Source organism: Varanus komodoensis, unplaced genomic scaffold (genome assembly GCF_004798865.1).
Source record: "Varanus komodoensis strain SLA01 unplaced genomic scaffold, ASM479886v1 scaffold3, whole genome shotgun sequence".
Taxonomy (NCBI): domain Eukaryota; kingdom Metazoa; phylum Chordata; class Lepidosauria; order Squamata; family Varanidae; genus Varanus; species Varanus komodoensis.
Window position 1 is genome coordinate 9,648,877 of NW_025335761.1, and position 22,871 is coordinate 9,671,747.

Sequence of the window (22,871 nt, forward strand, 5' to 3'; positions counted from 1 at the left end):
AAACTGCTCCCGCTGACCTATCACTTTTAGTCTGAGTTCAAGCTGCTAGTAAGGATCTTTAAATCCTTAAATGACTTGGAACCTTGCTATTTAAGGAAACACCTCTCTACATATACACCAGCCTGGTATGAAGATCTCTCGAGGGAGTTCTCCTCTGCCTCCCTTTTCTGGAGTTGAGCCTTATGTGGAATCATGAGAGATGTGCTTCTCAATGTATATGGAATGCCCTCCCCTTGGATGCCTTCCTCACACCGAGGTGGTGCTGCTGCAGCAGCAGGTTAATATCTGGCTATTTGCTGAAGTCAAAGCCAGGAGCTTGATTCTGCTTTGGTTGCTTAATACTGATTTCATATTGTTATGAGATTATCTTGATTATGATTGTATCCTGCACTGAGATCTAACAATATAGGGAGGATTAGAAATATATGTCTAAAGTAAAGAAGAAAAATCAGTACTAATATCTTAAAACATCAGGTGTGTATAAAAAGGAATACGAAAGGGATGAGGATATAAGCTTCCGATACATCTGACACATGCTTTTAAAACCAACATTCTAGCCCTGAACTGGAAAGTGGTGTATGTGACCCATGAAAATTTATGATTCCTGCATTTAAGACACAAGTGAGTCTCTGGTGGGTAAAGGAAAATTCTTTTGTTCTGCCTGATGGATGGAACTATATTTATGGTACCTTATAACCAGAAGCACTTTTCAGACTTACTGTTCTTAGATGGGGGAAAAGATCATAATGAACCTGAAAGACACATTATCTCTTCATGTGTAGTGCTAATGCCAAATGACCTGTTATTTCATGCAAAAGCAACTATCTCCTTGGTGTTAATGAAATTCTAGTGAACACTTTACAATGCTGCTTTTGCTTGCTTTTAGCAGCACTGTCTCCAAAGAATCAAGAATCAAGCTCTTTTTGCTTAAAGATTAATAAATGTGTACTGAACAAACACTTAATGAAAAAACACATCCACTGACTGACCAACTTATAAAATGGCTTCTTGTGGATATTTGAAAACTTAGTTACCTAGGAATGGGGAAGGAAGGTTTGCTAAACATAACACAGAAAAAGGCATGGCATAAAAATTCTGCTAAAATGCATATCACACATCAGGACTGTGGAGTCAGAGTTGGAAGCAACTGGTTTACTGGAGTCAGAGTTGGAGTCAGTAAAAAGGTACCAACTCTGACTCCTAATATATTTAAATATTATGTTTAAAATATAAATTTAATGTATATACATATGTCAAAATTTCCTATTTCACAGGTAATACTTTGAGTAATACTTTTTTCTGGAAATATTTTCAGGATATATTTTAATTTCATATATTAGTGAAAGCAATATGCCATGGAAAAATCACAATGGCAAAAAAATGTCAACAAAGTCAGCTGTTTTTGAACATTTTACAATAACAATGGATGGGAAATACTATGTGTATCAATGTATTATAGAAGATGGTGATTATGAAAAAGCATGTTTTGCAAAAATTAGTAGCCTTTGTGGTTCTGATAATGACGCACCTACAAGAGTATCACATTTTAAAAGACATCTGCAGTGGTTTCATCCAAAGTCTTAGAAGCTGTGAATAAGAAAGACAGTAATAAAGACATTCCATCCATTTCCGGGCTAAAAAAGGATCACAAATCTACAGGTGCCCAAACACAACTACCAATATGCTTTACATCTCACAAAGTTGATTGCTTTCAATCAATACAGGAAAAATAATAATCAAATAATTAGTATATTTATTTATTTAAAACTCTTCTAGACCTATATTGATATAAAAATAAAGGCGTCAGAGTCAGAAATGGAGATGAAAGTACCACAAATTGAGGAGCCAGAGATGAAGGTTTTATGTACCAACTCCCCAGCCCCCACCCTACACACACCCCTTGCAATTGCACATGGAAACTCTATGGGGTGAAATAACTTGGAAGTTCCAAATGCTGGTTCTGACATACATTTATAAGTACTAATAAATGTGGAGACCCAACTGAGCTATTCAAAATTCTAAAAGATGATGCAGTAAAAGTGCAACATTCAATATGCCAGCAAATTTGGAAAACTCAACAGTGGCCACAGGATTGGAAAAGGTCAGTTTACATTCCGATCCCAAAGAAGGGCAATGCCAAAGAATGTTCAAACTACCGCACCATTGCACTCATTTCACATGCTAGCAAAGCTATGCTCAAAATCCTACAAGTGAGGCTCCAGCAGTATGTGGACCGAGAACTACCAGAAGTACAGACAGAATTTCAAAGAGGGAGAGGAACTAGAGATCAAATTGCCAACATACGCTGGTTCATGGAGAAAGCTAGGGAGTTCCAGAAAAACATCTATTTCTGCTTCATTGACTATGCTAAAGCCTTTGATTGTGTGGATCACAACAAATTGTGGCAAGTCCTTAAAGAGATGGGACCATCTTATTTGTCTATTGAAAAACCTACATGCGGGTCAAGAAGCAACAGTGAGAACTGGACACAGAACCACTGATTGGTTCAAAATGAAGAAAGGAGTTCGGCAAGGCTGTATACTGTTGCCCTGCCTATTTAACTTATATGAAGAGCACATCATGAGAAAAGCGGGGCTAGATGAATCACCAGTTGGAATTAAGATTGCTGGGAGAAATATCAACCACCTCAGATATGCAGATGATACCACTCTAATGGCAGAAAATGAAGAGGAACTAAAGAGCCTCTTGATGTGGGTGAAGGAGAAGAGCACAAAAGTTGGCTTGAAACTGAACATTAAGAAAACTAAGATCATGGCATCTGGTCCTCTCACTTCCTGGCAAATAGATGGGGAAGAAATGGAGGTAATGACAGATTTTATCTTCTTGGGCTCCAAGATCACTGCAGACGGGGACTGTAGCCAAGAAATTAAAAGACTCTTGCTCCTGGGGAGGAAAGCTATGGCAAATCTAGACAGCATACTAAAAAGCAGAAACATCACTCTGCCGACAAAAGTGCGTATAGTCAAGGCTATGGTTTTCCTAGTTGCAATGTATGGCTGTGAAAGTTGGAGCATAAGGAAGGCTGAGTGCCGAAGAATTGAGGCCTTTGTATTGTGGTGCTGGAGGAGACTCCTGCGAGTCCCTTGGACTGCAAGGTGATCAAACCGGTCAGTCCTAGAGGAGATCAACCCTGACTGCTCTTTAGAAGGCCAGATCCTGAAGATGAAACTCAAATCCTTTGGCCACCTAATGAGAAGGAAGGACTCCCTGGAGAAGAGCCTAATGCTGGGAACAATAGATGGCAAAAGAAGAAGGGGACAGCAGAGAATGAGGTGGCTAGATGGAGTCACTGAAGCAGTCGGCGTCAGCTTAAGTGAACTCCGGGGGATGGTGGAAGACAGGAAGGCTTGGAGGAATGTTGTCCATGGTGTCGCAATGGGTCAGACACGACTTTGGGACTAACAACAACAACAATACATTTCACATGATAAAAATCACCTTGGTAGGCTAAGGGCTTAATCCTATGCATGACTAAACAGAAAAACATCCTATAATTCCAGCAGGGCTGACTGGGGAATGCTGGGGCTTTTAGGACTTTCCTGTCTAAACAGGTATTGGATCATGCCCCAGAAAGTGTTAAACCACTAGAAATCTTTGAGGTGGTATAGATTGATTTTGAGCCCATTTTCTTTGCTGCTTCTAAACTTCAGCTCTCACAAATGCTGTTGAATTCGCTTAGAAGCATTATTGGCAGAGTTTTCAACATCATAAGACGTTCCCAAAATAACACCTTTGGCTCATGTGGAGAACAAGAGCATATTTGTCTGATCTCCCAAGGCAGCAGAGATACTGTCCCAACATAAACCAGTTTATAAATGTGTTCAGCCTCAGAATTGCATAAGCTACATGGAAATTCTCAATATGTGATGGAATAAGAAAGCACAGAGATGGCAGTGGGGTGGGGGTGTGGACAGAAACAGAGAAGTAGACTTTGTGCTAATAAGCGACCCCTGGCTAGGAGCTGTCAGTTAATGCTCTTTAATGAACTACTTCAGTAGAATTCAAGGCTGGAGCCAGAAGCCTAATAAAAGGTGCATTATTACTGCTGTTCAGATAAAGCCAGATAATTTTGCTGTTCTAATTTAAAGATTTAATAGTTTGTTAATAAAATCTGAATTGGGAATTCAAGAGTATATCAACCAAGGGAATTGTACAATGGCATTAATATAGGTAAGAGAAGTTGCCATAATCTTATTTTCTTCCCTAATTGTTAATTGAAAATAACATTTCATATACCCTCAAAATGGGTGTCAGTGTTTATGTCTATATAAGGGCATGCACTGGGGTCTGTTCTAATTCTTGGCAATACGTGAACATGGTTTTCTGTGGAAGACTATACAGTATGGTCAAGCATGTATTCCTATTGATGTGGTGATGCCCTTTCGAATTCTAGATCATTCATTTCATCTAATTTGTATTTATTTTAAATAATACGACTTACTTCCAAGTGAATCTGCTTCCGAATGTAGGCATAGGTCTGCTGCTTTGCTACACAGAGCTTCAGCACCTTTAAGCCTCACTAATTTAAATGAGAGGTTGATGCTTATGAGATGAATTTGTACTCAGAAACTTATAAAGCACTGGCTATTTAACCTTGAGGATGCAAACATATAATCTATTCTTCCATCAGTACCCACACATAATGCCCATTGACATTAATTATATACAGCTCTGTGTGTAACTCCTCTTAACCTTAATTAGAGTAAATGGGAGCAATGCAATAGGTGTTAATGGGACAAGAGACAGCCGAGTTTTCACTTTCAAGTTCAGACACCCAGTAGCTTCCCTTATCACCTCTGACACCCTATAATCACATAATAACCCACTGCACATGCACTTTGGCTTCAGCCTTTTCTGTTGCGCGTGAATGAAACGGTGTTATTTTGGGCAACTTTCAAAGAGAAAACAAGATTTTGGTAGTAATTTCAATTGCCTTATTAATGTCATCATGTCCTTTCTACTGTTTGACAAATTATATACTGTACTCTATTGTACTGTACTGCATTCTGAAATCAGAATCCATTAAGAAATGAGCTTAAAACATTATCTGGTGTTTTATTTGGACAGCAGATAAAGTAATACACTTCTTTTTATTGTTCTTTCATTAATACTCACAGTCACCCATGTGTTTGGGAATAGCTACACAAAAGGCTACATTTCTTGTGATAAAAGAGGAGGCTAACAATTACGACTTTCAGAATGTCTGTAAAATTGTGTCTATTTCTAGTACACACCTCTTTGCAGTGATTTTTTTCTATAAAGAACAAATCTGTGGCTTTACTATGTGTCTGCTTCTTCCAGAATTTTTTTACTAAAAATACCCCACAAAAACAATCATCCATATATAAATGGATATCTTATATATAGTCTTCCACAATCATCCATATATATATGGATGTCTTATATAAAAACTTACTGTCCTATATATATATATAAGGACAGTAAGTTTTTAAGAATGATTCAATCTAGCACTCTTGTCACATTGCATTTTAGTTTTGCAGCGCAATTTTTTTTTCTGTTTCTTCTTTCAAGAATGTCAGGCTTGGGATGGTGGTTGTCATGGTTGTCATCAGCCTCATCTTTCAAACATGGACTCTGGTGTTCTGGCGCCTCAGATCAGTGTGACTCTTATTGGATCAGATCCCAGAGCAAAAGCTTAGTGGTTATACTCTTCAGAAATAATATAGCTGGTTATAATTAGCTATAAGCTCCATAAATAATTCCAAAACAATTCAAAGCCAATAACTATAACCATGTCAGAGATCAGGGAATGTGGTTTCCCCAATGTAATCTCAAAGTCCAAAGCAAGGCTTGGATAATTCCTGGCATAAGATAGCCCAGGACATCAAAGTCAAGGGTTCTGGAGAAGGACCTACACGAATTCACACATGTTGAAGTTTTGCCTATCCTTGAAATCTTCATTGGAACCCCAGCACTAAATGGGTTAATAAGGCCTGTTAAACCCACGAGTCAAGGCAAGTTAAAAAGAAATCTCACACAGAGTTTTTAAGGACCATAGCTTCCACTTAGGTGTCTCCATGTATGTAGGTCTAGGCATGTAAAAATCTCAGCATCAGGATTAATCCAAGCCAGCCAGAAACTCTGGGGTATCCATAATAAGATACATAACACAAGAATTCAAGGTCTGTGAAAAGTATAGCAGTGCTTTTAATGGCATGTTCTTAGCAATACAAAGTGCAAATTGGATGGACAGTCTGTGATCGCCACATGAAGCTCAGCTCCAAACAGTAGTAGGAAATCCAGTCAGAGGGTTGGGAGCAGTAAAGATGAGAATGCTTCTGTCCAAATCTTCCAGCTGTGCATCTGTTTAAAACTAATGTTTTGGCTTGTTAGACCTCTTCTTGAATAATTAACTGACAAGGAATTTTAGCTCATCAGCAAAGCTTCTGACCAAACAGGGTGTCTCCATTCAGCCCCCCTGAGTTGATACTTCAAGCCCTCCAAACCCACCTATCCCTCTCCTGTTCTGTTGTCACAGAGAATCTACCAGCTTCCTCGCCTGTCAAGATTGATGTCAGCTGCTAGATGGGAATAACTTAACTCCTGCATGCTTTTCCCTTTGACCCCTGATGGGTGAGCTCACACTGATTCTGACATTCTGCAGGCTGAACAGGCACAAACCCTTTGGGATCACTGATCAGACTCTGTCTACAAATTTTAGGGCCTACTGCAGTGTAGGAACTGAGCCACAACAGCAGTGGTGCTGTTTGCTCTTTTCTTTTCCTTGATAGGTGAAATTAGCAGAATTGCATTCATATATTAGTGTATCCACAAATCAATGTGATCCACTGTGCAAAAATGTTTTATGATTTATTTCATTTCTGTGCCATCTTATACCTGATGTTCTTTGCACAGGTTACAAAATTTGAGAGGAGATTCTTGGAACAGAATGCTTCAAAAGTCAAGAGGTCTCAGGATCATCAGTAACCAGATTTAGCAGATATAATTAGCAAAATGCCATAATAGGATCCACTTGGCACTTGAGGGATCACATCCTAAGATTGGCAAGTTTCATGGGATATGCATATACCCTAAAAGGGAAGCAGATGCTCATATAGTAATTGTGTGATAAATCTGGGAAGGAAAGGCTTTACTTTCAAGACACCATGAGCATTTGGAGCATTAGCAGAATGGGAAATGTTTGGGGAAAGCACTGAACATAAATTATATTCTGCTGGGTGAATCTAGATCCCACATTCGCTAATATTTATGTGGATATCCGTTTCTGCTAAATACATTGTGGTATGGCTTTGAAAGCTACTTGAAAAATGTACCAGAGGTTCTCTTAGATACAGAAATAGTTTTAGGCCATGGCTGCAAATGCATTAGTTCTCCTCATCATTCCTTTGAAGTTCAGCATTACCATGTTTATGCCTTGAATTGGGTATTGTCTACCTGATACAGCAAGCTTCCCTGTGGACCATTGCAACAGATGGTTAGGCTGATAGTGCCTATATTTAAACAACCAATGATTTAGTAATTTGCTTCCTCATTTTATCTGACCTTTACTCACGATATGAGGCCTATTTCCCTTGTCAGCTGCTCTATGAAAAGAACTGTTATATGAACTGATTGTGTGTTTACTTCATTACATGTTTTCTTATGCCATGTATGTTGCTATTTCAATCCATTCACTGAAAGAGCAAAGTGGGTTTTTATGTGGGTTTCTGACATGATTGATTTGCTCTTCTGACATCCTTTTGGAATTAAGAGCACTTGGTTAACTGGGCTGAAGTGCAGTGCTTCTCGGGATCTGTTTGATTAGCTTATGAGACAAAGTGGCAGATGCGTTCTATTCAGAATATGAAACATGTTGTCTCCCATTTTTGACCTGAGAGGCAAGACCAGTTATGCCTGTATGTCCTTCTGTTGGACTTGGGCTAATGGAGGAAAAGGGCATGAGCCAGCTTGATATGTTTGCAAATCTACATACAGATCAAGCAATATCAAGTTGTAACTTGTGGTGAACTGGATGCCTGAGTGATCACACTCCACTAGCTTCCACTCTACTCACGTATTTGCCTCCAGCAACTGTGTGTGGATGTGCTGTGCAGAACTGAGATATGTTGACCTACCCCCACCCAAGCTCTTTACAGGCATCTACAAAGCTCACGCTTGCATTAAAAAATCAATTTGCTGTCGCCACCGCCAGTTATTTTGCTAGGTCACTGGAAATGTCCTAACAGTAGCTTACAAAACAACCAGAAGAACCCCAGTAGTACCTGGGGAATAGAAGTCTAGTAGCTCGTGGCTGTAATAGCCATTAGATGTCATGAAAAACTAATTTAAAGAAATGAATATTCAAAAATTCAGCCAGTTCCTGCCACTCGTATCTGGGCATCTTAGCTCAGTAGATCTGCACATACTTAGCTCAGTAGATCTGCATTCAATCACAAGGGTATGTTACTATATGGCTTACATATTCACTGAAGGAAGCACAAGAGTAATGTAGGTGTACCTCAGGATTTAGATTTGTGGCATAAGTGTAGAACTTTCCCTAGTTGCAAGCTTGTGGTCGTGCATCATGACAGCCCATTCTGGAAATAAGCCATAGTGGATTGGTTGTTGGCCAAGGAAGCCATGGCGCACCTGATGGACTGTCTCACTGTGGGTTGTTTGCACTATTACTCCCCTCCTCCTCCCTGTGAACTCCCTTGGCTATTCCAGAGTACACTGAGTCATGACTACTCTGCCTCCTTCCATTGACTGGAGGGGTTGGCATTAGTTGGCAAAACCTTAAAAAGAATCTGCACTTATGCAATTTTATGCAAATGCAAGAAATTGAAGCCTTGGCTGGGACAATGTCTTTGGAGGTACCCACTATCAATGTGCAGCAGGCATCAACCCTGGATATTGCCCAAAAGGATATTCTTATCTTTGGTTTCTCTCGACAGCTGTTAAAAGGAACCCTATTAAGAGAAGCCACAGGTGTGAGTGAATTTTGTTTTCAAAAAAGAGGTGCTGTCATTTACACCCCCTATGTAACAAGATCTTGATTCTAATCTTTTTCTTTTTGATAGTCCTCAGGTTGAGGCACCATAAGCACTTTCCCCCAAGGTTTTTCTTTTTTTCCTGGGGGAAGGGGGCTTTAACAGATCTGACAGCTAGCTGTCAAAACTGTGGATCCCCTTTACAAGGAGAGTTTTACAGGACACTATGGGGAATTGGCCCAGAACTTACAGCTGAAAATGAACCCATTTGCATATAAATATTTTGCAAATTTTCAAGACTTTGCCAGCCAATGACAATCTCTCCAATTTGCTGCCTAAAGGAACTGCCAGTGGATGTCAAAACAGGAATTGCAAAAGCCAAGTGTCAAGCCAGCTTTCATGCTCTCTCTCGTTCTCAAAAGAAGGGTGGGGGGAGATGTGCTAAAAAGCCACACTGAGCTAAAATTGGTTTGAGATTATGGTGGATAGGATACCAATTCAATACCAGTCATTACCAGGCACTTGTGGCACCAGTGACATTGGCAGGTGCCTGGACAAACTTGGCAAGAGTGGATTTTTCTACTTTTGCCAAGCAAGTTGCTAACTGGTTCCCCAGTACCCACAGTGTGGTCAGCCATCAGCATCTGGATAACATCACAACACATAGGTATAGCAACCCCTAAAGCAAGCTATGGCTTGTCAGGTTAACTGCAGGAATCATTTTGGGTTCACAGGGCATGTCGAACCATCATGGTTAGCAACTCATCATGTCATGCAAACCCAGTCCAAATATTCTCCCACTTGTGCCCAATTAGAAACCCAGTACTTTTGAGACCTCTTAAAATATACATACATATGAAAACTGTCATAGTGCTGAACCAGAAATAGTTTACAGAACCATTCCTTAGTTGTGTTCTCCTTTTTCTCAGTTTTAAAGCAAATTATAAGCTGTAGATTCCTAATAAGATTTTATCCTTATTATGAAGTTGGGAAAGAAAAATGTCCTTTTTCTAGGGAAAAAGATAAACTAGGCTATAAACTGTTGTCAACAGGAAACTGTCTTAGGCTCCAAAGTTATCCATCTTTAGCATGATATCAGCAATCTGATTTAATAAACCTAATCACTGAAATGGGATTAAAATATAATTAGTCAAATGTTCAATTGCATTTACTCTGTTGTAATTAGGAATAGATTTATAGCTTTATTCTTGATCTATCAACCTTTTTAACTTACATAGGAATTATACATCTTTTGCATTCTTTATATATTTTCAAATGTCTCTAAACAATACTTAAGTACTCAGTTTTTAAGAATCTTATCTTTTTAAGAGTTACTTCTGCATCATAAATTGGCTTGTGGAATCAAGTCTGCGGTTGTTTCCCCCCACTTAGAATAAACATTAAGGTTCTTTTATGCATCTACTTGTATTCCCTAAAGATCTGTGCACATTATATAGTGTGACATTTGTAGAGTTAATGACTGCATGGCTAAAAGTAGGAAGCAAAATGGATGGACTGAATCAGCAAGAAAGTCAAGAGACTTTTCATCATTTGAAATCCAAATTTCTGAACCTGATGGAGGAACAGAAAAACTCCTGACCAAGCTTCTGTAACTAAGGAAAGCATCAGTGGAGAGCATGCTTTTAGTTTTTGCCAGCTCTTCTTAGAAACACTGCATCTCTTCATTCTTCAGTGCGCTCAGGGCTCATCAAACTGACAGACAGGGAAATTGACTTTGTCACCTACACATGTTCAACTGCAGTGTGTAGAAGCACTTAGAAGCTGAAATGGACAGAGTGCAGCCCGCAGGTGACATGTGGCCCAGTTTTGCAACACTGCTCAGGCTCTGTGTGCCAAAAGTGTGATCAGTTATCAATTTTATACATTAGGTTCTTTGAAAATGCAGATTGAGATCTGAGACTGTGGCTCCTAAGAAAATCTGCAATGCATAGCCTCTCTCCTCTTTAGACCTGAAGTTTGCTGCTGGAGGTCTTGATTCTTGCATAACCTCTCCAGGACTCATTAATCTTTTTGTTTCTTAAAAATGCTTCTGAAACATTAAAGATTCTGATAAGGGCAGGCTTTCCTCCAAAAATGCTCTGATGCTTTTTGGAGAGATGCTCCGATTCCTTATTTTGAGATTTAAAATAAATTCCGTTCATTTATTTATTTGTTCCTTTTAATGTTTTATGCCCATTTACAATCAGGACAATATACAAATATAATACAACTTCTAATATCCAGTAAAACAGCAGCAGCAGAATGCAAAATGGTATCATCCAAATGTTTTGGCCATTAACTTAGCTTCAGGTAGCATTGCCAATGGTCAAGCAGTCAGGGAATTACCATCTAAAACATTTGGAAAGCACCAGGTTGGGAGGACATAAAATATATCAGGCAGCTATGATAACATGTCTTTATTTAGCCCACATGTTCGTTATTTAACTCTTGTTCAATGGGACCAACCCTCAGACACCACTAAAGGAAGCCCTATCAGCCAGGCTAATTAACTATTATCCCTCAGGGTACTTGCCCTTATCTCCCCCTAGCAGATCACTTCTCTGCTCTGATCCCTCTTCCCTTCCAGCCTGCTCCACCCTGCTATTTGATCCTTCCCGGTTTGTTCCTTGCCCTGCCTATTGAGAAACACAGATTTCTTTAAAAGGCTTTTGTATCTCCTTCCCTCCCTCCCTCTCTATCTCCTCCTAAGTTGGTGCCACTTTTTTGCAAAAATCCAGAATATACTCCAAAGACCAAATAAAGCAGGTGGCTCTTTGAGCCCTGAGGACTCACATTGGCAGGAACATAACAAAGGAAGACCTATGTTCACTATGACATTTGACATGAGATTTAGGAAGCTCTAATACACTGGGTAGCATTCCACTTCACAAACCTGGTCAAGACTCTCCAGGAACAGCTTAATTAGCTCCCCCTTTATTTCTTAAATCCTAGATGCACAGAAGTATGCTCAACTGGCCTTGCTGCTAACAAGAATCCCTATTGATTTTGTGCTCCAAACAGTGGAAGCAAATTTGTTACCATGGCACTCACAAGACGCCTCCAAAATCCACAGCCCCTGTCAGCTGCATGGACTGTCAGCAGCACATTCTAATTGCCATTGTGCTGCAGCAAAAGGACAGTCACATATTTTCCACAAAGACAATAATCAACAGGAGCATCCCTTGCTCTCTAATATGCGCTGAGCAAGTTAATTTGTAAGCTGATTACAACTTCAGTGGAAGACACTATTAGGTTGATCATTAGATGCCGGGGGAGGGGGTGAATGAAAGGAAACTAGGACAATTTAAAACTCCCTCTTCTTTCAGAAGCATTTTAAAATATTTTAAGTTACAGCTATACTTGGTTTGCCACATGTGAATGAACACAGAACAAAGCCAGAAGGAAAATCTGAAGAAGGGAGTTTCAAAATTAGGCAAAGCAAGAGGTGCAAAAAATGGCATGCCTTGAAGGCATCACATTAGTCATGATTAATCTCCTTCCCAGAAACACTTCTCTCTTTCCACAGACGTTTAAGCACTTGCAGTGTGAACTTTTATTTTATGCATTCTGCCTTAAGTTGTACACAAAAAGGATCTGTAGCATGTTAGCTTTGGAATGCATCTTTTCTCTGTTATCTAAGAAGTCAGCTGAGATATTTCTTTTAAAAATTAGGTTGGGGACATGGACAACATAATTTAATAATTATAAATAAATAAAATACATGTGCAAGAACATTCAAACACCCCAGATAAACAGGGCCTGAATAATTACTCCAATTTTATTTTTTGTTAAGATGTTCTGAAACAGCTTTGAACGTCAGTCATGCTTGTAGCAGTACTTGCCTCCTTTGACAGGAGTGAAGAATATCTTCAGTAAATCCTGTTGCTGATGGCATCGTGCCTTTTCCTAACTCATGGCGGGTGACTGGAATCAATTTGGGTTGACTTTAAGACCACAGTCACCTTCCTTTCCTTGTGGAGAAGGTTAAGAAGCCTATTTATACGACATTGATTCTTCCATGCTTGAATGTAAACAGACATAATTGGGCCTCCAGTTTCATTGAGATACTATTGATCACATTCCTCACTGTCAATGTCTGCTCCACCGTGCTTGCAAGCAATATTTGTAAATCTATCACCCTTTTATAGTCATACTTAACATAATCTTGTTATGAAGCTCTTTGAAGCATTTGGTAATAAATAGCTCACTTGGGTGTGCACTTTCACTCACTTCCTGTCGAGTTCCATGGACATGTATGAATATGTTCTCTTTAATTCTCTGGGATTTAAATTTAAGTAATTAAGTTCAGGAGTGCAGCCTTGAAGCACAAACTGTATCTCTGCCTTTTCTCACCATCCCTCTAGCCTCTCTCATCTAATTTTAGATTGTATGCTTGATAAATATAGTCAAGGCATTTGAAAGAACAGCTTAATTAGCTGCCACTTTCATTCCTTAATTCCTAGAAGTGCCTTAGCTAAATGGAAATGGTTTTTCATCATAAGTAAAATTTAATACATTGATGGTAGCATATATCAGATGGCAAAGTAAGTTGTTCTATTGGTATATTATTTTAGTAAACTGCAGTTAGTATGCTAAACTCACTAGAGAGTAAATTTCATTAAACATTGTGGAACATACTTCTAAGTAAACATTTATTTGCTTGTATATTGGGGGATTTTTACCTGATTCTTCAGTCTAAAGGGAAAAAAGTTCTTAGAATAGCTTAAAAAGATCAAATAATAAGATGTCAAGCTTACACAAGAGAAAGGGAGCAGGAATAAAACAAATACAGGCGCTAGTTCTTGATTTTCACATGCAGAGCTGTGCTGATATTTATTACTCCTAGTGTCCATAATACTCTGATTTATTTATTTATTTAAAACTTTTGTATACTGTCCCTTATGCATGGCATCTCAGGATGGCTTACAGTCATTAAAACAACCACAATAAAACAGTAATAAATAACAATTAACCAAAAAATACAAATTAAATAAGTTAAATAAAAGCGACAGTTAGACATTAAAATTTAAAATAGTTTTTAAAATAACAGTTAAATAAAAAGGATATAAAGAAGGATATAATGTGGGGGGAACCCTACATGTCACCCTGAGCTCCTAGGAAGAAATGTGGGATAAAAATCTAAGTTAACGGGACTATATTAAATGAGATAACCATAAATGAGATAACCTATCAGTCATGGCTGTGGACAATGTGTGGGCAAGCAGCGTTCCCACTGCTCAGCATTACTTTTCCCTGCCAGAAAGCTTGAGGGGCTATTTGTGTGCAGGGCTTGCCAGGTTGGGGTGCGTCCTGCTAGCAAGGGTTGTGCGGAATGAGTGTTCAAGGGCAGCATCTCCCGAGCGGAGAACAACTAGGCAATGTCCTTGATGGTCCACCACTGGGCTGTAACCAGTCACGCCACAGCAGCAAAACTTCTCCCTCCAAGGAATATACAGCCCAAGCTTGGATGTTGCAAAAATGCACATATAGCCATGTTCAGAAAAAGCAGTCAAATCTAAGAACTAACAATCAAGGCGATGAACTTTATTCTGGCTGGCGCTTTTGTGGACATCCATATTTGATGCAACAGAGAAGCATTTGCAAAAGCTTTGGCCAGAATCAAATTCTTTGTGCCACCAGATGAATTGGGGTTAAAAAGTCGAGAAGTCAGGTGCTCAGGATTCTCAAAGATGAGCCAACTTACCGATCGAGCAGGTATTTGAGGTATTCAGAGCAGTCCTGCTGAGCTCCCCGGGTGAACCAGGGAGGCCATGAAGCCAAAAAAAAGCTTTCAGGTGACTAAGGAATGTCAAAGTGCAAAGAATCTGTCTGGAGTAGGGAATCCATTGGACTCCCTGCGCTTGGCTCCTCAGACTCCAGTTTACAGAGGCTTAGAGTTGGAGTTCCTGGTGAGCGAGCCCAGCTTTTATAGGGTGCTTGCTAGGAATAGATTCCCATGCTCAGTGCAAGAAGCACCTGCTCATGGACCAGAGCAGCTGCTGAAATGGAGCTTCTGTTCGCACTGAAGAAGGCTGGTTGTAGGGCACTGGTCCATGGGTTGCTGGCTGGGAAAGACTGCTATGCACATAGTGTCTCATCTCAGTGTCATCCAGAGCCACCTTTTGGGCTGTTGCTGCTGTCGCAGAAGAAGGTGGTGGGTTGTAGAACTGGCTCTTGGCAAACATTTGGGTCTTTCGACGCTGCTGTCTTTGGAAGATTGGGCTGAGCACAAGGGGAACTATGTGCATGCTTGGAGGAATGGATTCCAGCATCCCATCCATCCTTACTCTGACTTCTGACATTTTTTGGTGTTGGAATTCTGTCTCGTATCATCATTGTTCCTGTGTTGTGTTTCCACTTGTTCTGCCTGTTCTTCCCATGCTTGTCTGACATGTATCTGAACCTGATTCCATATGCTAAGAGTTCTTCCCTTGGAAATAATAGGGTGAGGAATTAGTTTTGGGGAAATTGGTTCCCTCTGCAATCCTGCCTTCATTTCCACAGGAGAACAGGGTGCTCTCTGTCTGTCTCCGAAAACTAGTGTTTTACCCAAACTCACAGGCACCAGTTGCAAAATGTAGGACCCTTGGTCTATATAGTGGGAATAAACTTTATGTTTTCCAGGGAGGAAAGAAAGAACTGAGACTGTAACAGGTCATAAGTGAGAAAAGGCAATCTGTTAAAAGATAAGCAAAACAAACCATTTGTTACACAGAATACATTTTCAGACTATTCTTGTAGGAAAAGAATGAATGGAAAGAAAGATTGAGGAGGACAGGGAATGAGAAGGAAAGCAAGCAAAGGAGGCTTGCTACCTAACTGAAAGCTTCTGAAATGCTAATAGCATATGTTAGGGACTGGTGAGAAATCTGTTACATTAAGTTTTAATGCTAATATAAGAAATGCCTCCCAAATTTGAGAGCTGAGACACAATTGCATACCCCAATATGTACTTTTTTGAGTTTGGTGATGCAACTCATGGGGGGATGTTGTAGAAAATATGGATATAAGTGACAAGTATGCACAAAATGGGTACATTTGGGGAAAGGATATGCAAAATGGCAGGTCATCAGGAAAATGTGTATATTCAGTAAAATGTACACACAAAAGGTCAATTAAGATTCCCCCCCCCCCAAAAAAAAAAGAAAAGAAAGAAAGTTAAAAAGCTCACACTTGTGTGGAAATGGGATATAATAGGTTTAGTCTTGAAAATCCAACATACTTTGTAAGCTGAATATCACAGAATAGTAGAGTTGGAAGGGGCCAGAAGGCCATTGAGTCCAAGCCCCTGCTCAATGCAGAACTCCCACTTAAACCAGATGGCTGTGCAGTTGCATCTTGATTGCTTCTATTATCCACAACCTTCCTAGGTCATTGGTTAAATTGTTGTAGTGCTCTCACAGTCTGGAAATTTTTCCTGATATCTACCAGGAATCTGACTTCCTGTAACTTGAGCTTATTCTATGTCTTGCACTCTGGGATAAACTAGAAGATATCCTGGCCTCTGAGAGCCTTTCAAGTACTTGTAGGGTGCTACCTTATCTCTCCCCAGTCTTCTCTTCTCTAGCAGGCCCAGTTCTTTCAAATCTCTTCTCATAGGGCTTTGTTTCCAGACCCTGGATCATCCTTCTTGCCTTCTTCTGAACCTCTTCCATCTTGTCTGCATCTTTTTAAAACTGTAGTGCCCAAACCTGGACACAGTACCCCAGCTGAGTCCTAACCAGTGATGAGTAAAGGGCAACGAGTACTTCACATGATTTGGAAGTGATGCTTCTATTAATTCACCCTAAACCACCATTTGTCATTATTGTAGCTACTTCACATTGTTGACTCATATTCAGCTTGCAGTCTGCAATGATTTCTAGATCTTTTTCACTTGCAGTATTGCTGAGTCAAGTATTTCCTGTCTTGTAATGATGCATTTGGTTCCTTTTTCCTAGGTATAAACCTTGGTATTTGTCCCTACTCAATTTTCACTCTGTTGTTTTCAGCCCAGCTCTCCAACCTATCAAAATCCTTCATTCCTCCAGGATATTAGCTATCCCACCCAGTTTTGTGTCATCTGCAGATTTAGTAATCAGTCCCTGCACTTCCTCATTTGAGTCATTAATGAAAATGTTAAAGAGCACTGGATCCGGGACTGAACCCTGTGGTACCCCACTTGTTACCTCTCATGGTCAGACATGTCCATCCCTACAAATCAGTCAAAGCAGCTGACTTTCTCTTGCAAATATACTAAACATAGGTATCTAAAGACAGCAATATTTCTAAGTATAGGGGATGTACTACAAAAAGAAGAGGTGCTAAGAACAATGTCTGAAAAGGGGGTTATGGGCATTTTATGGGACCTCTGATGGTAGGTGTGGCTGGTCACAAAGTTCTAAGTATTGTTGATTGAATGGTAAGGTGTTTACATTGATTATATTTGGATGTGGGATAGATTAACCTTTTGGGAACTCCATAGCTTTGGACATTCAGGTGCTAGGACTGTTTCATGTTCATTCTAATTGTGAGATCTTGAGGTAGGTGCTGTCAATAATATATTATTTTTAACAGTTTTTATTTTTGGGATATACTCCAACCATTAACATACAGCCTTGCCATTATAGACTATTTTCTTCATCCACAGACAATGAAGAAACTCAGAATCCTTCACTTTTATAAATACTTGATATTTATTTTTCATTAAAAAAAAACCCCTGTTAATTATCCCACCATTTAACAAACACACCAACCAAGTACTGTCATCCTTTCTTTATCAATCAGATCATAGTTATAAATGCATATCAGTTCTATTAATTTGTACATCCCTATTATTTTTAATTTACTTGGCATTCCCAATGCCATTTTCAGAAAACCCATTGATTAAATGGGCAACATTTGTAATGCATTGTAGCTCAGGCTATGTCCAATCCAAAAAGAGAGGATGCAATTGTAGTCTGGCATGCCCTGTTCTGTTAACTACACAATTGCTCTACTTGCCTAATACATTTGGAAAGCTGAAGATATTTGCTCCATTGAAAGCACTGGCCAGGAATATTCCAAAATACAAATCAGGGAAAACATTCCTAGCCTCAAAAATGTCATGCCCTGTAACCTGATCTGCCTCCGATCAAGTTTTTCTCATAATAAGAGGCTTCTTTCCCCATCAGCTCCTTCTTCAGGACTGACTAAACCTAACTGACGAAAGTCCTAGTAGTTAGGACCATTGCACCATAGAGATGTAAAGAATGGGCTGATGAAAAAAACCCATCCCATTGATACCCTAACTTGCCCAATAGCAAAGTCTACCAGACCCTCTTTTCACAGCAGGATAAACCATGGCTTGCCTGTATGTTTGGAACTCCAACTATGATTTGGGATGGCTATTGAACTTGTAGAGAAGACATGGAATCCTGCAATACTGAGTGCCTAGATGACAAATTTAGGCTCTAATGAACAGTGAGCCTTTGCAGTGAAGTTAATGTCAATTACACCTTTTGGTAGGAAGGGGAAATTATGGAGGGGATTGACATTGAAAAAGGGGTGTATGTATTGTGAATATTTTCAAATGAGCAATTAAGTGGTTTTTGGAGTAAATTTTAGTTGCCTGTGTTTACTTCAGGTCTCCAAAAGTTCATAATTAGGATTCAAACCCTGATTCTCATCAATGGAAAAAATCATTCTGGCATTTCCAGGAATACATTACTATTTCTTTGAAGTTTCATGGCAGTATAATGTTTCTAGTCAACATACAGCATCTTCCATATATATATATAGAGAGAGCTAGCTAGCTAGCTAGCTAGCTAGCTAGCTAGCTAGCTAGCCAGCTAGATAGATAGATAGATAGATAGATAGATAGATAGATAGATAGATAGATAGATAGAAAGATAGATCCCTGGTCTCTGAGTGAGAACAAAAGCCAAGCCAAGAATGTTGGTTGATCTACAAAGAGTGTCATTTTGGAATTAATTTATGTTTGGAGACACGAACTGCTATTAATAATACTGTGCATGTAGGAATTAGCAACTTGCTAGTGGAGAGGAACACTAGCACCATATTCCAAAAGCAGAAGGAAAAATAAAACCTCATAAATTTTGCCTTTCCCACATTTGGTTCGGCAATTCATGTGGGTGCAGAAACCGCTTTTTTTGTTTCCAACTCACAGCCTCATGAATGACTCCAAGGAATGTTCTGCATATTAAGAGCAGAACTCATCAGTTATTGGTTAGTGTGCAATTTCCCCGTGGAGCTCTGGTGTTGTCAAGGCAGCAAAACATAAGAAGATAACTTTGTATTGATTTGTTCTGCTAATGTTAACACTAATAGCTTTGTGCTACCTAAAGAGACACAGTGGTGTCTCATATATTTTTATGGTTTGGAGAGAACACAAGGTCTCCCATTTTTTCCCTTTTTTGCTCATTTTTTTGAAACATAAAGATGTTTGCCTCTCAAGCTATGTTAATTTATGTAAATGTTAGGCGAGCCCTGCTAGATCATTCCAAGGCTCCCTCCAGTTCAGCATCCTGTTTGCATTAGTTCTGGATGTCTGCAAGCAAGGCATGGAGACAATAGCATTTTCTCTGAATCTTATTTGGAATCTGTTAGTCCAGCTGATAAATACTTTGACAAGATGAATTAATTTGTGCTCCACAACGCGGGATGTACAATTATCATGCTCTTACTAATGTTCTTCTGTATGAAACACTCTGAATAAGAGTATCGCAGTCAAATGGAGGCTTTGGGGGTTACAGGCTGCACCAGACTTCCTCTGGCTCTGGCCCTCCAAACAGTTTGGACTTCAACTCCCAAGATCCCTGTCCGGTTTGTTTTTACGCTGCTTTCAATTGTTGTGAACCACCCAGAGAGTTTTGAAAGAAACCACAAAAAGCATGACATTTATAAAAAAGTAATAAAGAAATAATAAAGAAATATGGCAAATGGTCAGAAATACTAGGGCTTATGGCCCAAAATAGGTGGGAGGCACCTGGATGGGTAAGGCTGATCAGGAAAGCTACGTCAGGTACCTAAATTTGTGAGTGCTTATACTTGAATGGCATTTTCCCCTTTAAAATTTTCCCTTAAAACACATCAGGTAACTCATTAAGATACTGAAATAAATACTTGTTGGTATGTGAGGCTGTTTAAATTTGGCAAGGATTTCTGCCTGCTTTGAAAAGTCTTCAAGTCAGCAAATCAGGAAAAAGGAATTGTTGGGAACTAGAGTTTGGAGGAACAGAATAGAGTCACATATCCTGAATGCAAATATATTTGTTAAGGCAAATAATGAGGTAGAAGAGTCCTTTCTGCTTTACTCCAAAGCTGATCTAGAATGCAAAGAATAATAGAAACCTCAAAAGAAACAAAAGGAGCAACAACGCAAATGACAAGAGCAGGAAAATAATTAAGCCAGCCCTTGGTAAACCAGGAATGTGTTCTTTGCTTGCCTGAGTGCTAAGGAGAAAGAAAGGCAGAGTACCACTTCAGACGGGAACAAATGCAATTGGAAAATGTCTCCATCCCTGGCACTGTAACCCCAGTTGAATTTTTCTCCTACCTACCCAGCGCTCTTTAGAAACGGCATCATTTCTTATCCACAGGCCGAAGCTCTCTTAGCCAGTGACGTTCTGTGGTTTCTTTTCAAACTCAGATCTCAAAAAGAGTAAAAAATGGCAGTGTGAGGTCAAATAAGGACACCACCAGCACCAAAGCACACAGGGAAGCCCTGTTAGAAATGATTTCTTACATGTAGCATCTCTAAAATAATTCCTGATAAAAGGACATTTATGTACTCGTATGCATGCACTCAGATATCTCGTCTGTCAAATTTCCTGGAATGAAACCTCCAATCACATTGCCTTCTTTTTCCTTGAAGTTAACTTTACTGTAACAGCCACTGAAATGGGCAAGAGAAGCAAGAGGAAGTGATTAGGGCTGCCAGCAAACCACTTGACCATTATCACCACACCTGTTTTCTAAAAATATCTGTATCCTGTACAGCCACTTTGTCCACATCTGTTATTTTGCACCAGCAGGACCCAGTGCTAGTAGAACAGGAATTAATACTTCCTGAAGCAGCTCCGGGAATGAGTGAAAATGCCTATTTCTGGAATGGGACATATTAGTTGAACAGAAATAAGTCTTTCCACTTATTTCCAGTAGTTTCGGGAACCAATAGTTTTCTTTTCCTTAATGCCAGTATTTTTGTAGTGTATCCTGGGCTGGCTCAAGACTTCTCTCTGCCTGAACTGAAGCCCTCAAGCCTCCCCACAGCCCTCCAGTCCACAGAAAGAAGATAACTAGACTGGCAGAGAAACCTACTTGTACATTGGCAATGAAACAGAGCCTGCACCACACCTGAGGTGGCAGACCCGTTAGGTCCCAGGACAGGCATGCGTAGTTCCATCTTTCAACAGCCAGAGAGTTCAAAAGGCTCAGCCAAAAGGCTCTCACCAGTGTCCTTCAGCATCTGCCACCAGAATTAGTTGCTTTATTCTGCCTAACATTAGGGTAAACCCTGGTCTTATTGCAGATCTTGTCAGAGTTCCTGTTCCTTTAAGTTTTAGCATACAGGTAATGGGCTGGACAAATACAATTACCTTCCCCACATTCTTAGGCCTCAACAACTGAACACTCATCCAATAAACTCAGACCAGACAGTGCACAGGAATTTCATCAACCATGGAGTCCAGCTCATGACAAATCTTACCCTCATGGTGCTGTGCAGATTCCTTGCACCGGGCCACCAAGAGTTCCACTGATTTCTTTCACCAGCCCAGGTTGTAAAAGCCCCTGAGCTCTGTGCTCCATGTAGGGGAAGAGGGTGCCTGGGTGTAATGGTGTCAAATGCCTGGACCCTCTCCATATTCCACAAAGAGATCTGAGCTTTGACAGGAGCACCAGCCATATCAGCCAGAAATAATAAGGACTTCTTGGTGACTGTCTCCATTGTGTAAATCTCTGCTGCAGAAGACTAGGCTGGCTCTCGTTCTGTTATCCTTGCACTGACATGCAGAAGTGTTTTTATTCAGGTAGGCTTTTGACAGCTGAAGGGTGGTTTTAAAAGTTGGGTGACATTTCTTTCGTTATTTGTATTTATTTTTGTTATGTTTCAGTTGAGCTTTTATTTTGCAATGTCATTACAGTTAGCAACCTTAAGTGCCACTTTGGTAGAAACGTGGGAATACTAACTATTTAATTAAAATTTCTGAAATGAAAATATGGTGAACAGTTACTGTGCTTAGGAGTCGGAAACTGAAGAGCGCTGTAGAAGCTTACTGATTTTGTGTGAAACGGAGTGTAATGTTGGCACACTGTTTAATATTAGCAAAAAACCATTGAACCTTAATATTTTAAGGTATGAAGGTGCTCTCAGAGACATGGGAAAGAAAGCTGTGCTGTGCAGTTAAATGCAGGCAGGTACTCATTAAGTCCCCTTGGCTTTCGCCTTACAATCTGAAGTTGTTCCTTGCAAATGGTCCCTCTGCTGCAGTCGCATTAACATCATAATGCAACTAAAAAGAAGCTGGATTGACTGTAATTTAATGTCTCAATCCCTGGCTTTGTGCAGTCTCTTCTCCAGTGTTCTGTGGGAGCTGATTGTAGTTACACAGTTCTTCTTGGCATCTGATTAGATTTACTTGGAATAATATAGTTTTGTCACAAGAATGACTCCTTTATGTAAGTATTCAAACATTTTTGTTCCATTAGCTATGTAGTCACAAGCTACAGTTAACAAGATGTATAAAGTTACTGGTAATTTAAAATAGAAACAAACAAAATGTTTATATTATAAACATTTATTTGATTTCTCTAATGCCCGATAGCTGAAGCTGTCTGGGAGGTTTACAGCTGTTCCTAAAATAGAACCATAATATAATAAAACTCCATTAAAAATTTCCCAAATACAAAATCTAAAAA

At 39.6% G+C, this 22,871-nt stretch overlaps 1 protein-coding gene across 4 annotated transcripts in view; it reads left to right on the forward strand.

Moving 5' to 3' along the window:
- The window catches only part of TSPAN18 (tetraspanin 18), a 188,163-nt gene that overhangs the window by 120,772 nt on the left and 44,520 nt on the right, over positions 1 to 22,871 (forward strand). The window contains exon 1 of one of the 4 annotated variants that reach the window (XM_044436681.1): positions 8,479 to 8,490. The exons of the other annotated variants lie outside the window; for them this stretch is intronic. The gene's annotated coding sequence lies outside the window, so the exon portion shown is untranslated. Of the gene's footprint in view, positions 1 to 8,478; positions 8,491 to 22,871 lie in introns of those variants that run through there. 4 annotated transcript variants of the gene reach the window in all.